The sequence below is a fragment of the Protopterus annectens genome, chromosome 10.part0 (assembly GCF_019279795.1).
Source record: "Protopterus annectens isolate FY-2018-M chromosome 10.part0, PAN1.0, whole genome shotgun sequence".
Classification (NCBI taxonomy): Eukaryota; Metazoa; Chordata; order Ceratodontiformes; family Protopteridae; genus Protopterus; species Protopterus annectens.
Genome location: NC_056744.1, coordinates 1,246,691,723 through 1,246,716,722, shown reverse-complemented (window position 1 = coordinate 1,246,716,722; position 25,000 = coordinate 1,246,691,723).

The following is a 25,000-nucleotide window of genomic DNA, read 5'->3' as shown; positions in this document are numbered from 1 at the left end:
CAGGATGGAACCAGACACTAGAAACTAATTAATCATAAAATAATGAAAAGGCAAACTTGAACAAGTTTTATTAACAACAATAAACACCTGCCTTTTTTATTTCAAGCACTTTTGTCCAAAAATCAGGACTTCATCAGACCATGGTGTGAAGTAAAACAGTCATGATTTAAACAAAATACAACCAATCAAAAAGCTCAACGCATAATAGAATAATTAGCCCAATTAAAAAAAACAATCAAAATAGATTTGAATTAAAATGCAAGATTGAATAGTTAAAAGTGCAAAATGAACAAAGTATATTTTCATTATATATTCATCATAGTTGCTTCAAAACTTACCAACAGGAAACCATAAAGGAGTAAAATGGTAGAATGTAGGCTAGTGAAAATAATTGTATTAGTTAAAAAAAATCACAGTATAAAACAGTATGAGACAACTCAGTGATTTCAAAGTTAATAATTTTAAAGGTGAGCAGCCTTATTTTTCAAAACACTAGTAGTAGAAATGTTATCCTTTAAACCTGGCCTTTGGATAATGTTTAAACATAGCTGCCATATAACTCCCTATGTTCTAAGTGGGTCTTCCAGTCTCTACCTCTAGGTGAGATATACACCTTGTCAATAACTTTGAATTTAAAATTAACACCTTATTTGATCAAACAAGTGGTGTTATGTTTCTATAGCGCATTTTTAATGTCCATCTTTCTGATATTATATAAATGTTCATAGACCCTCATCTTTAAAGCACCTTGTCTTCCTATATAAAAATAGGAACATGAAACACAAATTGAAATATATACAATGCCCTTTGATTCACCGTTAGCCCAAAAGGAAGAAAGTAAGGGTCTGTCTTTGTAGTTTATGGGGTACATTTCTCCATCTCACATGTAACTACAGTAATGACAAGCTCTGCATCTCCACGTGTCTGTGGTCCAGATATTGTTAGTAAAAGTTTTTTTCTGGAAGTTCAAAAATGCTTTTCAAGTTGTAATCCCTCTTATGTATGAAGCAGGGTGTGCTAACAAGACACTCAAGCAATTTTGTGTTTGTCTTAAAAATGCTCCAATTGCTGTAAATAATTTAACATTCTCTCCAATAGAACTGTACCTCAAAATCATAGTCCTAGAAATACTCCTATTGTTCTGTGTGATGTTACCATTAGCTATACGTGTTTCTTCTTTTCTACCCAAGATAGGTGGATATATGTCCCTTCTTCCTAGTAACACTTCACCTTTAATCCTACTTAACATCTGGTGCAGGTATCCCCTTTCCAGAAACATACTGATCAACTTGTCCAATTCTGTTTCAAACAGCAAGTCATTGGATGTCATTCTATATAATCTAATAACTTGGCCTTTAACCAAATTGTTTTTTTTTAATTCTAGAATGACTGCTGTTGTAGTGTAAGTAGGAATTTGAGATGGTTGATTTCCTGAGAATATTGGAAATAACCCTTCTCTCAAATTTATGTATGGTAACATCCAAATGGCTCAAAACGTTCACAGAACAAGTGTTATTAAAGTGGAAAAAGTCTGTGGTCTCATTAATATAGTTGATAAAACTATTAAGCATTTTCTTGTCTCCAGTCCAAAAAATACAGATATATTTCATCCCATTTTCACATCACCATATTAGCGGAGGGGACACAAACTGTCACCATAACTACTCCTGTAAGTAGTTTGGAATATTCCCATTCAAAAAAAAGAAATTGCTAGTTAATACCAACTCCATGAGATCCACAAATAAATTAATTCTCCTAGTGTCTATGAACTCACAATCCATAAGGGCTTCTCTAAACCATAGTAAACCCTCATGATGGGGAATACTCCCAAACAAACCAACCACATCAATGGTTACAAAACTTAGGTGAAACACAATGTAAAAAGCTCTACTCATCCTTCAATATGTGAGGCTGATATGTGGAGAAAGGCTTTAAAGACTGGTCTAAAAAAAAAACAGCAGTGGGATGTGTTTTAGACCCCTGCACTGAAACAATTGGTCTCAATGGAGGGTCGAGGGGTCTTTATGAACTTTGGCTATCCCTAAAATGGAAGGTACTCTGGGATGTTTAGTAAACAAAAACTCATATTCACTTCTGGTAAAGACAGCACAGGTCAATGCATCATATAAGAACTAATCAATTTTCTTATAAGCAATGTATATCTCATTTAGAGAGTTTAAACTGTATTTGGTGACATCTTAAAGTAAATTCAATATTTTTGCAGAGTATAAAGTACTGTCCATCAAAACGGTTCCCCACCCTTGTCTGGTTTCATAATTTGTAAGCAGGGGTTTATTGATGTTATGAAACCTACTGTTCGAGTTCTCCTTTTCATTATTTTACAATCCCTGTGGTGTTCTTTTGTTTTTTACCACAGAAATCAGTGTCAATTCACTTGAACTGGGGTCAGAAATTTATTTTATATGCTGTTTATCCAAGCTACAATAGGATGTCTCATATTTCATATCTGTTCTGCATATCTACTCCTATTGATAGGTAATAGGTTATAGCTTATGTGCTGTATTCATATCTTATGTGTCTAGTGCCCAACTGATGCAAACACTTTATATAAATCTTGTCCCTGGCTATGTATAACTAATAATACATAACTGTATCTGTCATGTCATAAGTAGATGCTGTTTGCCATGTTTAGATGAGGTAAGAAGTACTAAATAATATGTCTCAACCAGTCAAGTTAAAATCCTAAGGTATTATATATTGTAGTAATCATAACTGCAGCTAGTCAGTATAATCTGGTTAACCTGTGACTTGGGAGTACCTGCCTTGTATCCTTTATATCTGGAGCATACCACCCTTTTACAACATAATAAATTAATCTTTCTAGTGAAGTATCAATTATAAGTGTGTTCAGACAGACAAGAAAAGGCTCTGTATGTGCTAGGTCTAAAGTAAACTATAGAATTCCATGACAGTGAACCAAACAGTGTTAAATGAGGGAAGAGATAAATGAATTCTATTTCAGTTTGACCATCTAAATGCTGTCAAAACAACATTATGGGAAGGAGACTTTTTTACCCTCCCCAATGCTGGAAAACTATTGTGCCTCAACACTGCAGTTGCTTATTGCAGAGTATATGTTACAGCACCATATGAGAGATACATAAGTAGAACTATAAGGGGGTCTGCATCTTTATTTGGATGTTTCAATGACAATTTATTTGTCATGCTGCCAAAAGTGTGTGTGTGTGTGTGTGTGTGTGTGTGTGTGTGTGTGTGTGTGTGTGTGTGTGTGTGTGTGTGTGTGTGTGTGTCTGTGTGAGAGAGAGAGCTACTTGGGCAGGGACACAAAGCACTGCTTGGACAGAGAAGGTACTGGAGGTTTTAGCTTGCCCACTAGGCTGAGATCCAGACCCTATAGCTGTGCCAATGGGGAGTCTTATTGGGGACCTGGAGAGCAAGAGAGTGACCAGCTGTGGACTGACTGTGATCTCTGTGTGCTCTTAAGAGAAATTGCACTTTACTGTGTGTATTTGTTATTCTTTCCTCCTATATGAGACGCCCCTCACTGGGGTTAGTGGTGAAGATTGAGGGTCCTTAATTGCTGGGCCAGGGCACGGGTGTCACATATTAATTGTTTGGCAGTAGTGGGATATCCATGCCACATATTAATTGGTTGGCAAATACTAATTGTCTTGCAGTGGTGTGGGTAGAGTGAATTCCTGTAGCTTGTTTACAGTGAGCTCTGAAGGTGTTTTGTACTCTAAATCAGCCACGCAGTGAATACTCAGAGTTCAGATCACAATTGTTTTATTTCTTTTGTTAGCTTAGTTAGCCAGGGTGAGGAGGCAGCATGTCAGTAAAGGAGTATGGAAAGCTGAGAAGGAGCCAGCTGGCAGAGATGTGCCAGGCTAGTGGACTGGTGCATGGAAATCTGGCTAAGGCAAACCTGATTGCAGCATTGGTTACAGCTACATCAGAAAACAGCAACCAGGTGGACAGTAAGAAAGGCAGTGGAGATATAATACCCTGAACTCTTGACTAGCACTGTGTAGTAAAAAGAATTGTCTTGTGTTTTGACTATTTGTTATTAAATATTTTTAAACTCTTTCTACTGTGGCTGTTTTTTAAACTCTTTAGAGTACTTGCATGCCTTTGGTAAAATTGTACAAAGCCACTTCAATAGCTTTAGCCCTGGGCTATACTACCCATAGCCGGCCTTAGGCATAGGCCAACTAGGCAGCCGCCTAGGGCGCCTCTCTAGCAGGGGCGCTTTTCCAGTATTTATTTGGTGTAGGTAGACCAGGATGGGGGCATCAAGTGGTATGGTGGGGGGCGCCGTGGAGCCCTTTTGCCTAGGGCACCAGTTGACCTAAGGCCACTCCCAAATGGATAATAATATTGTACAGTAATAATTGTACACCCTTTTAAGGGCCTTTGAGTATGATAAATATTAGTGGGTGGTGGCAGCTGATACTACCATGTAATCTGGGAAAAGGGGGCACAGCTGCAGAACTTGTGCCAGCCTTCCCCAGGAGTGTCTGTGTGGTTATATAAACTCTTCTCAAAGTGTGTGTGTGTGTGTGTGTGTGTGTGTGTGTGTGTGTGTGTGTGTGTGTGTGTGTGTGTGTGTGTGTGTGTGTGAGCTACTTGGGCAGGTACCTGAAGCACTGGCTGGAGAGAGGGATTGCTGGATGTTTTAGCTTGCCCACTAGGCTGAGATCTGAACCCTATAGCTGTGCCAATGGGGAGTCTTATTGGGGACCTGGAGAGCAAGGTAGCGACCAGCCCTGGACTGATTGTGATCTCTGTGTGCTCTTAAGGGAAATTGCACTTTACTGTGTGTATTTGTTATCCTTTCCTTCTATATGAGAAACCCCCCACTGGTGTTAGTGGTGAGGATTGAGGCTCCTTGATTGCTGGGCCAGGGCACGGGCGTCACAATATATATATATATATATATATATATATATATATATATATATATATATATATATATATATATATATATATATGTGTGTGTGTGTGTGTGTGTATAAATAACATGCCCCAGGGAAAACTGGTATTTGTGAGCCACACAGCTGCTGGCTGAGAATCCTAATAAATCAGGAAAAAAGAACCATGCACCATAGACAAGCTCAGCTGAGCCTTCAGAGTAATCAAGCACTTATACCTTGTTCAGAAATCAAACCTTCTTTATTGAAAAATGAATAGATGAGTGTTTTCACTCTTAAACAAGCTTCATCACTTCTATATTCAGTTTACATGACATGCAGTATTTAACTGCTTTACCACAGAGATAACCAAAACAGCATGGCAATAACCCAAAGTGGAAATGAGCTGAGAACAACAACAAAAAAAAAAAAGAACACCACAGGGATACATGCCCAGGATGGAACCAGACACTAGAAACTAATTAATCATAAAATAATGAAAAGGCAAACTTGAACAAGTTTTATTAACAACAATAAACACCTGCCTTTTTTATTTCAAGCACTTTTGTCCAAAAATCAGGACTTCATCAGACCATGGTGTGAAGTAAAACAGTCATGATTTAAACAAAATACAACCAATCAAAAGCTCAACGCATAATAGAATAATTAGCCCAATTAAAAAAAACAATCAAAATAGATTTGAATTAAAATGCAAGATTGAATAGTTAAAAGTGCAAAATGAACAAAGTATATTTTCATTATATATTCATCATAGTTGCTTCAAAACTTACCAACAGGAAACCATAAAGGAGTAAAATGGTAGAATGTAGGCTAGTGAAAATAATTGTATTAGTTAAAAAATCACAGTATAAAACAGTATGAGACAACTCAGTGATTTCAAAGTTAATAATTTTAAAGGTGAGCAGCCTTATTTTTCAAAACACTAGTAGTAGAAATGTTATCCTTTAAACCTGGCCTTTGGATAATGTTTAAACATAGCTGCCATATAACTCCCTATGTTCTAAGTGGGTCTTCCAGTCTCTACCTCTAGGTGAGATATACACCTTGTCAATAACTTTGAATTTAAAATTAACACCTTATTTGATCAAACAAGTGGTGTTATGTTTCTATAGCGCATTTTTAATGTCCATCTTTCTGATATTATATAAATGTTCATAGACCCTCATCTTTAAAGCACCTTGTCTTCCCTATATAAAAATAGGAACATGAAACACAAATTGAAATATATACAATGCCCTTTGATTCACCGTTAGCCCAAAAGGAAGAAAGTAAGGGTCTGTCTTTGTAGTTTATGGGGTACATTTCTCCATCTCACATGTAACTACAGTAATGACAAGCTCTGCATCTCCACGTGTCTGTGGTCCAGATATTGTTAGTAAAAGTTTTTTCTGGAAGTTCAAAAATGTTTTTCAAGTTGTAACCCCTCTTATGTATGAAGCAGGGTGTGCTAACAAGACACTCAAGCAATTTTGTGTTTGTCTTAAAAATGCTCCAATTGCTGTAAATAATTTAACATTCTCTCCAATAGAACTGTACCTCAAAATCATAGTCCTAGAAATACTCCTATTGTTCTGTGTGATGTTACCATTAGCTATACGTGTTTCTTCTTTTCTACCCAAGATAGGTGGATATATGTCCCTTCTTCCTAGTAACACTTCACCTTTAATCCTACTTAACATCTGGTGCAGGTATCCCCTTTCCAGAAACATACTGATCAACTTGTCCAATTCTGTTTCAAACAGCAAGTCATTGGATGTCATTCTATATAATCTAATAACTTGGCCTTTAACCAAATTGTTTTTTTTTTAATTCTAGAATGACTGCTGTTGTAGTGTAAGTAGGAATTTGAGATGGTTGATTTCCTGAGAATATTGGAAATAACCCCTCTCTCAAATTTATGTATGGTAACATCCAAATGGCTCAAAACGTTCACAGAACAAGTGTTATTAAAGTGGAAAAAGTCTGTGGTCTCATTAATATAGTTGATAAAACTATTAAGCATTTTCTTGTCTCCAGTCCAAAAAATACAGATATATTTCATCCCATTTTCACATCACCATATTAGCGGAGGGGACACAAACTGTCACCATAACTACTCCAGTAAGTAGTTTGGAATATTCCCATTCAAAAAAAAGAAATTGCTAGTTAATACCAACTCCATGAGATCCGCAAATAAATTAATTCTCCTAGTGTCTATGAACTCACAATCCATAAGGGCTTCTCTAAACCATAGTAAACCCTCATGATGGGGAATACTCCCAAACAAACCAACCACATCAATGGTTACAAAACTTAGGTGAAACACAATGTAAAAAGCTCTACTCATCCTTCAATATGTGAGGCTGATATGTGGAGAAAGGCTTTAAAGACTGGTCTAAAAAACAGCAGTGGATGTGTTTTAGACCCCTGCACTGAAACAATTGGTCTCAATGGAGGGTCGAGGGGTCTTTATGAACTTTGGCTATCCCTAAAATGGAAGGTACTCTGGGATGTTTAGTAAACAAAAACTCATATTCACTTCTGGTAAAGACAGCACAGGTCAATGCATCATATAAGAACTAATCAATTTTCTTATAAGCAATGTATATCTCATTTAGAGAGTTTAAACTGTATTTGGTGACATCTTAAAGTAAATTCAATATTTTTGCAGAGTATAAAGTACTGTCCATCAAAACGGTTCCCCCACCCTTGTCTGGTTTCATAATTTGTAAGCAGGGGTTTATTGATGTTATGAAACCTACTGTTCGAGTTCTCCTTTTCATTATTTTACAATCCCTGTGGTGTTCTTTTGTTTTTTACCACAGAGATCAGTGTCAATTCACTTGAACTGGGGTCAGAAACTTATTTTATATGCTGTTTATCCAAGCTACAATAGGATGTCTCATATTTCATATCTGTTCTGCATATCTACTCCTATTGATAGGTAATAGGTTATAGCTTATGTGCTGTATTCATATCTTATGTGTCTAGTGCTTAACTGATACAAACACTTTATATAAATCTTGTCCCTGGCTATGTATAACTAATAATACATAACTGTATCTGTCATGTCATAAGTAGATGCTGTTTGCCATGTTTAGATGAGGTAAGAAGTACTAAATAATATGTCTCAACCAGTCAAGTTAAAATCCTAAGGTATTATATATTGTAGTAATCATAACTGCAGCTAGTCAGTATAATCTGGTTAACCTGTGACTTGGGAGTACCTGCCTTGTATCCTTTATATCTGGAGCATACCACCCTTTTACAACATAATAAATTAATCTTTCTAGTGAAGTATCAATTATAAGTGTGTTCAGACAGACAAGAAAAGGCTCTGTATGTGCTAGGTCTAAAGTAAACTATAGAATTCCATGACAGTGAACCAAACAGTGTTAAATGAGGGAAGAGATAAATGAATTCTATTTCAGTTTGACCATCTAAATGCTGTCAAAACAACATTATGGGAAGGAGACTTTTTACCCCCCCCCTCCCCAACGCTGGAAAACTATTGTGCCTCAACACTGCAGTTGCTTATTGCAGAGTATATGTTACAGCACCATATGAGAGATACATAAGTAGAACTATAAGGGGGTCTGCATCTTTATTTGGATGTTTCAATGACAATTTATTTGGCATGCTGCCAAAAGTGTGTGTGTGTGTGTGCGTGTGTGTGTGTGTGTGTGTGTGTGTGTGTGTGTGTGTGTGTGTGTGTGTGTGTGTGTGTGTGTGTGTGTGTATTTGACATGCATACGTATATAGCTATATCTCTATCTTTATAATATATATATATATATATATATATATATATATATATATATATATATCTACCACTTAGTAGGCAGACAGACCAAAAGTGCTGTGTGAACTGTGGTGAGGGAGACACTCCAGCATACAGTGAGGAATGTCATCAGAATTAGTGACAAGATCATTACAAGTGGACTCCAATGTAAGGATAGGGTACTGGGAAGACTGGTAGAGAAAGGTGAAGGCTGCCAGCCTAGCCAGATAGAATTGTGCAGATAATTATATTATTTGTAAATATGAATGTTGAAATACAAGCTTGTCTTCTTAAATGAAAGGATATGCTGTGAAATATTGAACTTAAAACAATGTGGCAACATTGCCCTCTGTTGTAAAGAAAGCTAAGTCAAGCATTTCTTGTTGGTCCTTTGAAATTAAAATTATTTCATCACTGCCTTTGATGTTTACAGTTCGGCTCTGGCCAGGCTAGATGGAGGCTTCCTGCCTATTGTTTTAAAGCTAAAGTTAATGACCAGAATTTACATGTGGAATGCCCTTTATTGTTCTAAGAGTAAAATAATGTAAATGCAGTTTCTGTCAGCCTGGGAACACCTTGAAGTGAAATGATGAAATGTTTTAACAGAACTGCAGTTTCAATTTAAACAGAGAGAACCAGAAGGCGTTAAGCATTTTTGTCTTGACTATCCAACTCAGCACTCTGTCTGTTGTCTTAAGTTATCTTAGAAGTGTGTTTTCTTGTAGAAATAGCTAGGACTATAAAGATTAGACTAAGTGTTTTTTCTGTGATGTCAAAATTGTACTACTGATTTATTTTAAGTATTTCTATGTAATCTCTGAACTCTTGACTAGCACTGGCTGTGTAGTAGAAAGTATTGTCTTGCAGTTTTAATTATTTATTATTAAATATTTTAAAACCTTTTAACTGCGGCTGTTTTTGTAGAGATAATTTAAGCTCTTTAGAGTACGTGTATGCCTTTGGTAAAACTGTACAAGGCCACTCTAATAGCTTTAGCCATGGGCTATACTACCAATTGGATAATAATATTGCACAGTAATAATTGGACACCCTTTTAAGGGCCTTTGAGTAGCTGATAATTATTAGTGGGTGGTAGCAGCTGATACGTCTGTATAGTCAGGGTAAAAGGGGCACAGCTGGAGAACCTTCCCCAGCCTTCCCCAGGAGTGTCTGTTTGGTTGTATAAACTCTTATCTCAAAGTGCATATGTGTGTGTGTGTGTGTGTGTGTGTGTGTGTGTGTGTGTGTGTGTGTGTGTGTGTGTGTGTGTCAGCTACTTGGGCAGTGACAAAAAGCACTGGTTGGACAGAGAGGGTGCTAGAGGTTTTAGCTTGCCCACTAGGCTGAGATTTGTCCCTATAGCTGTGCCAGTGGGTAGTCTTATTGGGGACCTGGAGAGCAAGGGAGCGACCAGCTCCGGACTGACTGTGATCTCTGTGGGCTCTTAAGGGACATTGCACTTTACTGTGTGTATTTGTTATCCTTTCCTCATATATGAGACACCCTCTCTGGTGTTAGTGGTGAGGATTGAGGCTCCTTGATTGCTGGGCCAGGGCACGGGCGTCGCAGGTACTATTTATAATCTCAGCCTACGCCCCACAGCAAACTTGTGATATTGAGGAAAACAGTGCATTCAGACAGCAGTTACAGGACTTGAACTGGTGCTGATAATGGGAGTCCTGAATACACATAGGGCAAACAGAACAGCATATGAGGACTGCCTTTATTTACATGGGTGGGGCAACAGGAATAAAGAAGAAGAGGCCATTTTAGACTTCTGTCTGACAAGTGGCTTGATGTTGTCCAACACACTGGTTCCACATTTCTGGTCTGTTCTCCTCCTAAGCTGTAGATATATAAATATAGCGAGATAGAGATATAGATAGATAAGCAGGTATGTCAAATCCACACAGAATACCCTATAACCCAATACAGTAGACTCCCTCTTATCTGGCTTCTCTTTAACCAGCCTCATCTTTAATTGGCCATCAAATTTCTGCCATAGCCCTAGCAAAAGGCAACAAAGAAGAATAGCATTTCTGCCTCCTCTAGGCTAAATAATGATAGACATTTGAGTTTTAGACTTGATATTCTTTTGAAAAATGCATCCTAACACAAATCCTGTTATTCTAGCTGATTTATAACCTATAAATGCTATTTTGAATGCTTTTTCTGATTAACCAGCCATTCGTTTATCCAGCCTAAGGTCCGGTCCCACCAAGACTGGATAAGAGGGAGTCTACTGTAACTAAGAAATATTTTCTTACAAAAAAAAAACACATATGTCATGCATGTGGTGATCAGACCAGTGGTCATCCCCTCATGTGTGGTGCAAAATGTATGTGGTCATGTATGTGTCTTTCCATGCAGACATGCAACTTATTGCAGGAAAAAATCACATGGCACATGATGCCCATTTTTAAAACCTTGAAGTAACACCACATAAGGTGGGAGCATTACATGTGTATTTGAATGCATTCATTCTGGGTAATGGAAGTAAAGGTATATGCAAATGATTTCAATGGAACACATCCTTGCAAACTCACCATGGCCCTTTAATACACTTTCAATAAATACACTCCACACACACACACACACACACACACACACACACACACACACACACACACACACACACACAAACACACCCACACAGACATACTCGCTGCTTGCAGTGATCTGTACATTGCAGGTTTATCCAGTATGACATTACTGTAGGTAACTTCTCCTCTTCAGGCTGAAGTTACCACTGCCTATATCCATAATGCCACATACCACAGTAGTGGATATTTAGGTGTTTACAGTCCACATTAACATGCATGATGGATACAACATAACTTGGTGCTCAACATACTGCAGTTGACACCACAAAATTACTACTAGACTGCTAACAAGACAACTGCAAATGTCTGCAATAATTCTGTCAACAGAGGCAAGTGACACATGACTTTCATACACACACATTTCAGCTATGAATGTAGAATCCTAAAACATTCTGCACAGTATAAGGTAGCATCAAGGGCCCACACACAACACAACAGGTGCTAAATATCACTTTTTTCGCAAACCAAACTGTGCTATAAATGTGTGCAGTACCACATTATGGTTATAATGACTGTAGCGAGTTGTGAAACTGGAAATGTAGACAATTACAGTGATACATAATATGATAAATGACACCTACATGAAAGCAGTTTTAATCTTAAAATACAGATGAAGAACATCAATTCCCCTATACCAATAAGAACTGCAATAAATGTAATATTAGAAATATAACCTACCCCATAGAATGCTTCTATAGTACAATGTATGTGGGTCAAACAACGCATACCTTAAATGGCAGCATTTCGACACATTTAGGTGGCATTCAATGGAAAAAAGTAAGAGTGCTTTAATATACCTCTGTACACCAAAATGTTAAATTTAGTTTTATTTGCACTGATGCTGTTTCCCAGAGTTCTAATATGGCTAGGGAATGTTTGTAAAATATTCCTGATAAAAAAAGAAAAGTAGACTGTAAGCACTTGGACATTGTTCCCCCTGGATTGAATGACCACTTAAGAATTTCAGTGTTTAAGCAGAAAACAAATAACTATTTTTCAGAAAATGCATAATAACACAAGACTGTTTATTCTAGAAAATGTCCAAGTTTATAAGAACAACATTTAAAATTCATCTTTATTTTTGAGACTTTGTCCCACCATTATTTTTTGCTTTGTCCAGATTTTTTGTGCTAAGAGGTTGAGAGCTATGGCTACAGTGTCCGCAGATACAACCCATGGTAGGGCTAGAACCATGCAGGTAGTAGTGCAACAGATAGCTGACATCAAAAGGGGATGTGCCACGGTATGTGTAAGTGGCTGGAGCTCAGTGGCACCCGTTTGTGCTGAGCTAAGCACAGCAAAGCAGGGGGGCATTTCTGATGCTGCTGAGCTTTGTTTATCCCCACTGCATGTGTTTTAGCTGGTTTAAGAAATGCTGAGTGTGCCCATGCTTAGGGGAGTGTCAAAACTGCTGAGCACTGTTTATACTAGCGCGGCTGGTTTGCATGATGTGCCACACTGTTTAGCAGTGCAAGAATTTGGAAATTAAAAAAAATAATAAAAAAAATAAAATAGCTTGGGAAAGCCAATTAGATAGAAATGACTGATAAGCCTTGTTAAACAGACATTGACCCATTCAAACCCCCAACTATATACCTATCAGGTGGAATGCAGCATAATGAGCCAATCACACAGACTGCATCTGCTGCACACCAAAATAAAGTATGCATACACTCTACAATCTGATTTTCCCACATACTCTGCACCATTGGAGTACACACTTGGGAATTTTAACTGACAAAAAATGCTAGGGGCTGCTGCTGCTCTGCTACATCTGTATGTGCTTGAGGCTGAGGTCAGTGATGATGCCTACTCAGAGGCGATCTCTGCCTACATACAAAGCTATGTCAAACCCAGAGCCGTTGGACATGCTCCACTTAAAGAAATCCCAATCCCTCCAAGCTACACGCTCTAGGGACCTAAACCCTATCACTGCAATAAACAGAACATGCTAGAGGGATAGATTCCTCTCCCAGAGACTTCTCATACTCTGGAACAAACTACCTATCTATATCAAACAAAGCTCCTCATTAGCACTCTTCAAGAAAAATCTTGATGATTGGATGGGAAAAAGGAAATTCACCCCGGGGATCACTTCTGTGACTCTGCTCGACAGGGGCACAGGAAAATAATTTTCTTGGGTGGCGAAATCTGGGGTACCTTTTTGGCTAGGCTTATATAGGCCCTAGGGCCAAAAGCCTAGTAACTACCTAGGAACCTATGAACCTATGCTGATGATGACAACAGGCCCAGACTGAGAAGGAGAAGAGTGTTCAGGCCCAGGGTAACCTTCCAGGGGCTACATGAGCTGTAGATTGTAGAGTGCTACAGTGTGGACATGGACATACTACTAGAACTCACTGAAGTCTGCCACCATCAACTCAGACCTAGAGCCAACAGAAGAGAACCCATCCCAGTGGAAACAAAAATATGTGTAGCCCTGTGAATATTAGTTACAGGTACTTTTCAAAGACCAACTGGGAACATAATGGAGGTCTCACAGGCATCTGCATCCAGGGTACTGCACCAGTTCCTGGATGCCATGCAAGCACATGCCAATTAGCACATTTATTTATCCCGCACCCCTGAAGAGAGGGTCAGCAATATGCATCTCTTCCACCATGTAGCACACTACCTGAGGTACTGGGTGCCATAGACTGCACTCTTGCACATCAAAGCACCACCTGGTGAAGAGGGTAGGTTCTACAATAACCACAAGGGTTATCACTCCAACAACTGCCAGGTCATGTGCAATGCTCAGGGCATTATCATAAGTGTGTGTGCTGGCAGCCCTGGCAGCTATCATAACTCCCACATCTGGCATGCTTCACAGCTATACCAGACATTTGCCAGGGGGGACATCTGGTATGGCCATCTACTGGGGGATGCTGGCAACACACTGGAACCTTGGATGATGACACCCATCAGAAATGCACAAACACCTAATGAAGATTGCCATAATGAGGCACACACACAAGCTATGAACATCATAGAGCATGTGTTTGGGCTGCTCAAGTCACAGTTCCGCTGCCTCTATGCATATGGTGTAGCGCTGCAGTATTCTCCAGTCACATGTGCACACATGTCCACAGTATGTGCCATGTTACATAATATGATCCTGTGGAAACAGCTGCGGCAGGAACATCACAGGGAAGGGACACACAGCTCCTCACTAGTGCCAAGATCCCCACAACCACAGGGGGACTCAAAGGAGGAACCCCCTGAGCCTGTCCCTTTAGGCAGATGTAGGTGCACCTAGTATGCCCTGGCTTTGGCAAAGAGGCAATGCATAGCACATGCAATGACAACCTAATGTCCTAGGGACTGAGACCTCACCCTGACTCACATACATAGTAAAAAGGATGCCAGCCATAACACACAACCTGTACCTTGCCATGTATTGTTTGTGTACTGCATGCATCAGAGAGAGACAGCCCTGAAGCACTGTTATCTCAACTGCTGCAGGCACAAGATAAGTCATTCTTCTGTATAACAAATGAATGAGGTAGTAGACTGTGGTAGCATATGTATGGGCATGCCGCATGTATATAAGAGAATAGAGTGGGCTACTGGGATAGCTGCAGACAACTGACAGCTGTGTGGGACAACAGGAACTCTCTGTCCAATACTGGCAAACCCATAATATGCAGTAGACCCCAAGCCACCAAAAACCCACTGCACCATGCCAGGGAATTAAAATCAGCGGGGTCACAGGACAGATGCTTGACTGTCAATGCTAGAGTACCCTACCCCAATACACCCATTTTGAAAGGTAATAGCAGCAGAACACAGAATCCCTGGGCTGTCCCAATCAACCTGGTGACATGTACCACTTCCCCAATATGCAGGAGTCAACGTGCTATGTATGTCTGTGGTTGATAGTGTCAGGATGTAGACTACACTGTCTGGTGGCTGTCGTGGCTTAGTGGGCTAGGTACATTACCATCATTGATAGGGTACATGGGTCGAGACTGGCTGTGCCTACTGTTTTGCATGTGAGCTACACCTATGGTAGAAGTCCTACAGACTGTCCATATGTCAGTATTTGTTACTACAAGAAAGCTTGACAAAGACAGAGCCAATGGAGGAACAGTGGGCCACAGATATGCACAGTGTACAGCTCTGAGTAACCTAGACAGTGGCTTGTAGAACAGCATGTTGTAACAAGTCAGTGTAGCACCAGGATATAAAGGCTGTCATGTAACTGTGTCAGTACTTACAACATGTCAGAGGGCACCATCCATACCTCACAAATGTAGAGAGTTTCACAGAATGTCTACATTTATGCATCATATGTCTGTTCTGTTTATCATAACATTGCAGTTTTCTGGCAAACTATTGGCAAATCAATAAAGGTTGCTGTGAGAAAATAATGACAGACAGTTGAGATGCAGACTCCATGCCCATCAGAAAATGCATGCTAATACAAAACCATTCTAAATCTAGGTGACTAGGATTTCCCTCACTCTTCCCCCCTTGGCTGACCTGGTGTGACTTTGTTTGAACTCTACAGTTTCCTACAAAACGGTGTCTACTGGACTGCAATCAGTTTCTCTCAACATTTAAACAGATTGAACTCTACAGTTCCCTTCAAAACGGTGTCTACTGGACTGCAATCAGTTTCTCTCAACATTTAAACAGATTGAACTCTACAGTTCCCTACAAAACAGTGTCTACTGGACTGCAGTCAGTTTCTCTCAACATTTAAACAGATTGAACTCTACAGTTCCCTACAAAACGGTGTCTACTGGACTGCAATCAGTTTCTGTCAACATTTAAACAGATTGAACTCTACAGTTCCCTACAAAACGGTGTCTACTGGACTGCAATCAGTTTCTCTCAACATTTAAACAGATTGAACTCTACAGTTCCCTACAAAACGGTGTCTACTGGACTGCAATCAGTTTCTCTCAACATTTAAACAGATTGAACTCTACAGTTCCCTACAAAGGGTGTCTACAGGACTACAGTCAGTAACTCTCAACAATTAAACAGACTGAACTCTACAGTTCCTACAAAACGGTGTCTACTGGACTGCAATCAGTTTCTCTCAACATTTAAACAGATTGAACTCTACAGTTCCCTACAAAACGGTGTCTACTGGACTGCAATCAGTTTCTCTCAACATTTAAACAGATTGAACTCTACAGTTCCCTACAAAACGGTGTCTACTGGACTGCAATCAGTTTCTCTCAACATTTAAACAGATTGAACTCTACAGTTCCTACAAAACGGTGTCTACTGGACTGCAATCAGTTTCTCTCAACATTTAAACAGATTGAACTCTACAGTTCCCTACAAAACGGTGTCTACTGGACTGCAATCAGTTTCTCTCAACATTTAAACAGAGTAGGTTACACACAAAACGCATTTGTTAAGCTTTCACTTACAGTGCTTTGTAATTAAGCAGGTCACCATATTGGTCAGCCATAGGGCTCTTTGTTTCTACTTGAGTGGTTGCCTCCTTCCCCATAACTGCAGTAAATTGACTCTTACATTAGAGCTGTAATACTTACCTTATAGCTTTAGGACACCTTAGGAAACCTTGTAAACTGCAATAGCCCTGCTACGTTCGCCCTCGCTACGCTCAGGCTCTCTTTGCTCCCCTCCCTGCCCCCAATTCTCTCCCGCCCCCAGTACCTCTAAATTTATAGTACTATAGCCACTCCCCCACTTTCTAGATCCTATCTGCTGTCATCTGGGATAATTCCACCCACCCCTTTTCTACTACCTACATTTAATAGCACCTATAAACTTTCATCTGGCATTCTCCCATCCCCCCTTCCAGTACCTTTACCTCACCACTCTATCTTCTGGTGTTGCATCACCAGGTAAAACAGTTCCTTCACTCACTAGCTGAATCACATATAATGATATACTCCTCTTTACTACCCCTCTTGTTCACACTATACCTCCTTACCTTGTATGAAAACCAGTTTCTTACGGGATTTCAGGTCCCAAAAGGCCATACTATCACCCCAGCTGTAAATCCTTCCACCTTCAACCATACTTACAGTACCAGATCCTATCCAACATCTTGTTCAGTCTATCAACATCTCAACCCCAGGCACATTAGCTCTAGATCCAAACACTACCACAAACTAATAAACAAATTCCTGAAGTTCATCACCAAGTATAGACTCAACCTAATACTTGGTGGTGATATTCACCCCAACCCTGGCCCACTCACTTCAGATACACATACCCCTTCTACTTGTAATCTAAGCTACAAACCTACAATTAATAGGCCAACTAACTCTCTCCTAGTCTGTCATCTCAATATTAGAAGCATTAATAACAAGGTACATGAATTGCATGCACTTCTGGATATCCACTCCCCTGAGATTCTGTTTATTTGAAACCTGGTTAAAACCTAACACTAAATACAATGAAGTGTTACCACCTGGGTACAACATACACAGGCTGGATCGTGCTTCGAGGAAGGGGGGTGGGGTAGCTGTACTCTATAAATCTGAGTTGAATGTCACCATAGATGTAATACAACCTCCTCAGATTAATAACTCTGAGATTCTTGCCACCAAATTGCAACTTAATAAAAATAAATGCATTAATATCATCTGTATGTACATTCCCCCAGGTAACAATATATCTACATTTGAAGATATCCTGCACTGGTTATCATGTCACTACCCCCCAAGAAACCCTACTACTTGGAGACTTTAACATAGACTGGGGCACCTGTTCCTTAGAATCCCCAACCACCCACATTAACCTGCATGCATTTACACAAATCATATCCACCCCTACCAGGATAGGTAAACCCAACCAAAAAGAAAGTATACTTGACTGGGTACTCATAAACAGTCACCCCAACTGTACACCTCTGGTACCCTCCTTAATGGCCTAAGCGATCACCTTCTCACATATGTAATTAAGCACAAAACCATTAATTCCCAACAACCCTTACTCAGAAAGGTTAGAAACAATAAAACTTTGACCCTGCCAAATTCCAACAAGAACTAAACTCATGTAATTGGTCTATTCTAAAACACCTCCCTTAGAGGAAGCAGTAGCATACTTTAACAACAAATTCCTTGAGATCCTTGATTTGCATGCACCTGTTCGTTCAAAGAGAACCAAGGCAAAACTGCACCATGGCTTTCTATAGAGTCTAAACTCAAAATTACCCTTAGAAACAAAGCATGGGCTTTATGGCGTTCTTCTAAAGAACCTCAAGATCACATTAAATACAGGCAATCCAGGAACGAAACCAAAAAATCAATTTTACAAGACAAAAAACAATACTACTGTAATTTACAGACAGTAAATCAAAATAACCCTCAGAAGTTTTGGGCAGGTTTAAATAATCTACTACATCCTGGACAAACGTCAACCCCAATCCCTGCTGCTACTATTGATAAAACCCCTGAAGATGTTTCTGATAGTTTTAACCAATTATTTACTGAGACAATTCAAGCCCTAGCTAGCCAACTCCTAGCTCCCCTGGTCCTGAAAGTAGCACCCCTAGAAACCTACTTGCGTTCAGCTTCCAACCAGTCGCCACTTCACTTATCCGTACCTTGATCATAAAATTAAAACCCACTACACTTTCTGCTGATCAACTCCCTGCCGAGTACCTACAAAATTCAGCTGATGCTATTGCTTACCCCATCTCACTACTAATCAATCGAACCATAGTAGAAGCTAAAATTCCCACTGTCTGGAAAATATCCTATGTAATCCCACTTCACAAAGGAGGCAGCTCTACTGAATTCTCCTATTATAGGCCAATAGCTATACTCTCTCCACTTGCAAAGATTATGGAAAAATGTATTCATAGACAACTCATGCACCACCTAATCCAAAATCGCCTTATGGCAGACACTCAGCATGGCTTCCGTCCTCATCACAGCACTACTTCAGCCCTCCTAGCCTTTACTAACACCATAAACCATAATCACAACAATAATTATATATCCTCAGCCCTCTTTTTGTATCTTTCCAAGGCATTCGATATGGTTGATCAGCAACTTTTAATCCACACCCTGCAAACATTCTGTCTAGATACTGGAGCCCTCCAATGGTTTCAATCCTACCTGAATGGTCAACAGCAGGCTGTCCTCTGGCAGAACAAACTCTCTAACCTTCTACCTAACACCCTCGGAGTACCACAAGGCTCTATACTAGGGGCCTTGCTGTTCTCCATCTTCATTAACGACCTTTATACTGTCATCCCAAAAGTCAGCTGTATCCAATATGCTGATGACTCTACTCTGATTTGCTCAGCCACATCTTCAGTAGAGTTATGGTCAGCTACCCAGACCACCTTTTAATACAATAGAAAACTGGCTTTCTGAACATCATCTGATCCTAAATCCCAAAAACTAAAATGCTGTTATTTTCACCAACACGTAGGTCTACCGCTTTCTCCTTTACCATAAAATCAAATGATGGCACAATAATCTCCCTGACCCATCTACAAAACTATTAGGTGTCATCATAGACAATAATCTCAAATTTGACCTACATGTTAACCAAACTATCAAAACCATCAATAAAAACTAGGGTCACTTTACAGAATAAAAGCCTTCCTAACCCCTCCAGCTAAAATTGCCATAGCTCGCTCTCACCTTCTTTCAACCCTTCTGTATGCATCCCTCTACTCTCGAATTTGAACAAGACTGTCCTTAACAAACTCTCAATTTGCTACAACCACATTGCCAGGTTTGCCACTGGGCTGCCTTTTAGGACACATCATTGCATCAATCTAAATCAGCTTGGTTGGCTTGAACTACCTAGCCTAATCCAGTATAACCAACTGATTATGGCCTATAAAATCCTCTATAATCCGGACAATACTCCTGCACTTAAAAATATTATCACCCCCTATAACAATCCTAGACCGCTTCGATCCTCTAACAAACTACTAATTCAGACTAGCAAAATTAATAACACAGCCGGTGATTCTCTCTTTGCAAACTCTGTAAGTAGATCCTGGAACTCTCTTCCAGCTGATATTAACTTACTTTCCACCTTAGGTCAATTTAAAACTAGACTCAAACAACATTTGTCACTTAACTGGCTATGTCAATGTATCAAGCAAGGCTAACTCGAATGTGTAAAAATCTGTTAACCAGTTTACTGTGTAATTTAATTTAATCCTGACTTGTGCTCAGGACTAACTGTAACCTGTGGAACTTGTATAACTTGCTTACTTATGTAATCTCTGTAAATAGTCTGTTTGTAATATGTAATGCTGGTATTATGTAATGCTGTATCTGCTTATCCTTGGAGTTTTTCTCCCCGGGCCTCCGCTGAAAATGGACATGCATCCAGTCGGACTATCCCGGTCAACAAATGTAAAATAAAATAAATAAAAAATTCAACCAACTGTCCAAGTTTGTAAGATCAATATTAAAATCTTGTCCCCATGTTTGGGCCTGTGTCTCACCATTATATATGGCCCTGTCCATATTCTTGGCTGTAAGAGTTTGAGAGGTATGGACAACATGTACAGTAGCCTTATAATAACAGTACAACACAAACCATCAGAGGAGCAGAGCGGACGTATGGGGCACAATGCTGGACAACCTGCAAAACAGAGACAGTCAGAGGTATGAAGTATGGAACCCTGTTTGTGGTATTTCATCTCTTACCCCAGTCACAGCATACATACAACTACATAGAGCAGCAACTATGGACAAAGCCAAGAACTGGAGCAGGGCAGGACAAAGGCCCACATATAAAGGGAAGGAGGAACTACTGACCAGACAAATGTAGAAAGGGCAGAATATAACAGTTTGTGCAGTAGCATGGGTTCTCTGCAGTGTATGGAGTTGATAACCCAAATGTCTGTCAGCAGTTCCTCACATCAATCTATAATGATCTGCCACTGATGTACCAAGAAACCACAGTGCTAAGTAAAATGTACAAGACATATAATGCAAAACTCTGTTCAGTCCAATACACTCTGTACACACCCTAGATATGGGTCAGATATTATGGACAGCACACAGCCAGGGAATCCCTCAGGAATTATAAAAGGGAGGTGCTGGAATGCTTAATCAGGTTCAGCAGACAATTGGCTTTAGCACACAAAATCCTGGACTGGAATACAGGTAGGCCTGGCAAGAATCCCATTGTATGTATTGATGGTCCTACTGGGCATGCTCCTACACTTAGCTAATTTCAGCCCATGTCTGAATCCACATCTGACTATAGAACTGTGATGCCCATATATCTCTGTGCATACAGACAGCTATGTATACCTTAACTGTCTCTCCCTATCCCCATCAGAAATGATTACCCTTATCTATCCGTATGTGGCACATAAAGGATATATCTGGATCTGTTAAGTTTAATATAGCTACATATATATATATATATATATATATATATATATATATATATATATATATGTGTGTGTGTGTGTGTGTGTGTGTTACCTATACACACACACACACACACACACACACACATATATAAATATACATATATCATATATAGAGAGGCAGACAGAGGAGGAGATGAGAGAGAGAGACAGAGAGAGAGATAGACCCAGAAAGGCATAAAGAGAGAGAGAGAGACCCAGAAAGGCATAGTGATGTAGTGCTGCAGCCACGTGTACACCAATTGTAACCAGTGGCACATGCAAATAGCATGGTGAGTTCTAGTGTGTAATAGTAAGTAGGTAGGGGTTCTCATCTCACATCAGCCACCTTGTGTGTGTGTCTGTGTTTGTGTGTGTATTCAACATACAACAAAATACACACACCCACTAGGTCTATGTCTGTGCAATGGTCACTCATTTTATGGCCCTGTGACTATTGTCCTCCACAACAGTGACCTCCCTGTCAGCAGCTACTAATTGTCATACACTCCAACAGCAGTGGGAGACACTATCTGAATGCATAAGCTCCGGTGGTGCATGCAATAACTTTGTAGCATTATAGTGTATAGAGCTAGATAGGTAGTGGTTCTTATCCCAACAGCAGCAGCTCAGTGAATGTGTGTGTGTGTAAGTATATCCCCTTGCTGATGTGTGTATTTCTTGCAATGCCAATACATTTTAAAGCCTGTGCCTACCTGTGACCCCCCCCCCCATTGTCCTACTTTACAGGGTCTGCTGATGTCATCCACCTTAGATGCACAGTTACACACTTTTCAGATACATATGTTCTGTGGCGCATGCAATAAGTATGTAGAGCTGTAGGGGAGACAGCTTCATAGGTAGTGGTTCTAATCTCAACAATGGCAACTCAGTGCATGTGTGTAAGTATATCCCACTGAAGCTGTGTGTATGTCTTGCCTATGTGTGAGCAATACCAATACATTTTAAGGTATTTTCCACCCTGTTAATTCCCCTATTGGATTACTTAACAGGGCCTGCTGGTGTCATCCACCTTAAATGCACAGTTACACACTCACCAGATACACAAGCTCCATGTCACATAAGATAAGTACATACCAACTAGATAGGTAGGAGTTCTCATCTCACCACTGGTAACTGTGTGGGTGCATGTGTGTGAAACATATCCCCTCTAGTAGTTTAGCTGCCTTGTGTGTGTGTGCACAATGGTTATACCATTTTGAGGGCCTGTTAATCCCCCCATTGGATTACTTCATAGGGCCTGCTGGTGTCATCCTCCTTAGATGCACAGTTAGACACACTCCAGGGACATAAACTCTGTGGTGCATGCAGTAAGTATGTAGTACAATAGTACATATAGCTAGATAGGAAGGTGTTCTAATCTCAAAACTGGCAAGCATGCATATATATATTTATCCCCTTACAGCCATATGACTGTGTTAGGGCCAATACCTGTCCTACCATACAGGCTGTAGTCCATGTTTGGCAAGGTGTGACCTGTGAAAACAACTAAAACTATACATAGGTCCCAAGAGTGTAGGACAACAAACATTTCCTTCATGTGTGCAATAGTCACATAAACCAATCATTTTACATTAGAAACACCAGAATATTTTATGACCTAGCATAAGCTAGGGAAATGTTACAAAAATAAGATGTCATATTGGCAGACCAAGAGAAGCCCAGTCCTTTGCATTTTTCATTTGTATAGTTTGTCCTTCCAACTCTCACCATACTACAAGACGTGTCCCATATTGGGCATTCGTTAAGGTGGCAACCCTACTCGACATTGCCTATGTGTGTGCAATATGTATACATGTCAAGGCCCTCTTGGTACCTGCTGCCCCTAAATAACCCACATGTATCTAGGCATGACTATTAACAGCCACCACCCACATATGTAGGTACTGACTAAGGCGTAAGTTGTGTGATGTCTGTCATTGACCCACCACATGATGTTAACACACTGCGACAGGGTGTTACATCGGGTACAGACTGGTGCCAAGATCCTGGTCTCAAGCTAAATGCAGAAAACAGTACCATCATACCATATGGCAAGAACATGGCCCCAGTGTTTTCCATATCATTGGCAACCTCATAAACACACTACCTGTGTTGAGAGATCTGGGTACTCAGTTTGATAACAATGTTGCATTCAACCATCATGTAGTGGCAGTGGTCAGACAGGCCTTGTATGTGGTGCAACTCATAGGTAAAGGGAGTCCATCCAGTAAAAAGGTGGCCATTACCTCTGTATAGTCCTCAGCCAGTTGAACAATAATTTTAGTACAATGGCCCATTTGATATTTACCTATCCAGACATCTGCACAAACTGAAAATGCCATGGTTTGTTTGCTTCTTTCAGCTTTTCCCAGTTAGGGGTCGCCACAGCGGAACTCCGGTCTGCTAATGATTGGTAGTGGATTTTTATGTACCGGGTTACCAGCCCTGATGCATAACCTTCAACGAAGGCACGCCCCATTCACGTATGCCTCCACACAGAAGACGCTCTAGCTGAGAATCGAATGGGACAACGTCTTGCTATGAGGCGACAACGCTACCGCAGCACCACCGCTGTAGTCCCCTGAAAACGTCATGGTAATACCCACAAAGGTAATCCATGACCTCCAGCACCTGTCCCATGCAGACAGAGTCTAATCACTAGTGCCCCACTTGGTATTAGATAGGTTGCCCAGAAGTGGGCTGTGGCATGCCTACAAGTCAATGTTGGACCCTGCCCTTCAACAGCTGCCCATTGTATGTGAGTCTACGTCCTCGCACATTACCAGCACAACAGGCCTGAATCTGGTATGCAACATCAACAAAACCTGCCAGACAGACAGGTTTGCTTCCCAGAGGCTGCCCTGTCTCAGGAATGTACTTCCCATACATGTCAAACAAAGTACCATGCAGACCCTCATCAAGTGCAACCATGATGAGTGGATGGGATACCATGAATCTGTCCCGGGGGTCCCACCTATGTCCCTCAATGACAGGGGCAACAGGTGCTGATAGATGATTCTGTTTGGGATAAACTAATGGCTAGGCTTATTAGGGACCCAGGACCATTATTGTAGTAACCTTCTATGATCCCATGAACTTATGATCCTACTGAACTCCCAGGTGACATGTATCAAGAGTAATGTGTGCATGATTACGCTGTCTGCCCCCATTTTCCCTGACACCCTGTCCTACACATATGCACCTAGTTAATTGTGCACATGTACAGCTGAACCTTGGCAATGTCACATTCCTGCATTTCCACAATGCCATTCTGAGCTGGTGTACTGGCAGCAGGTCCCCATGGTGTAGATACACAGACAGCTGGAACAGAAACAGAAAAGGTCAGAGAGACAATGGTCAGTCAGCAATACTAACACCAAAGCACCATCAT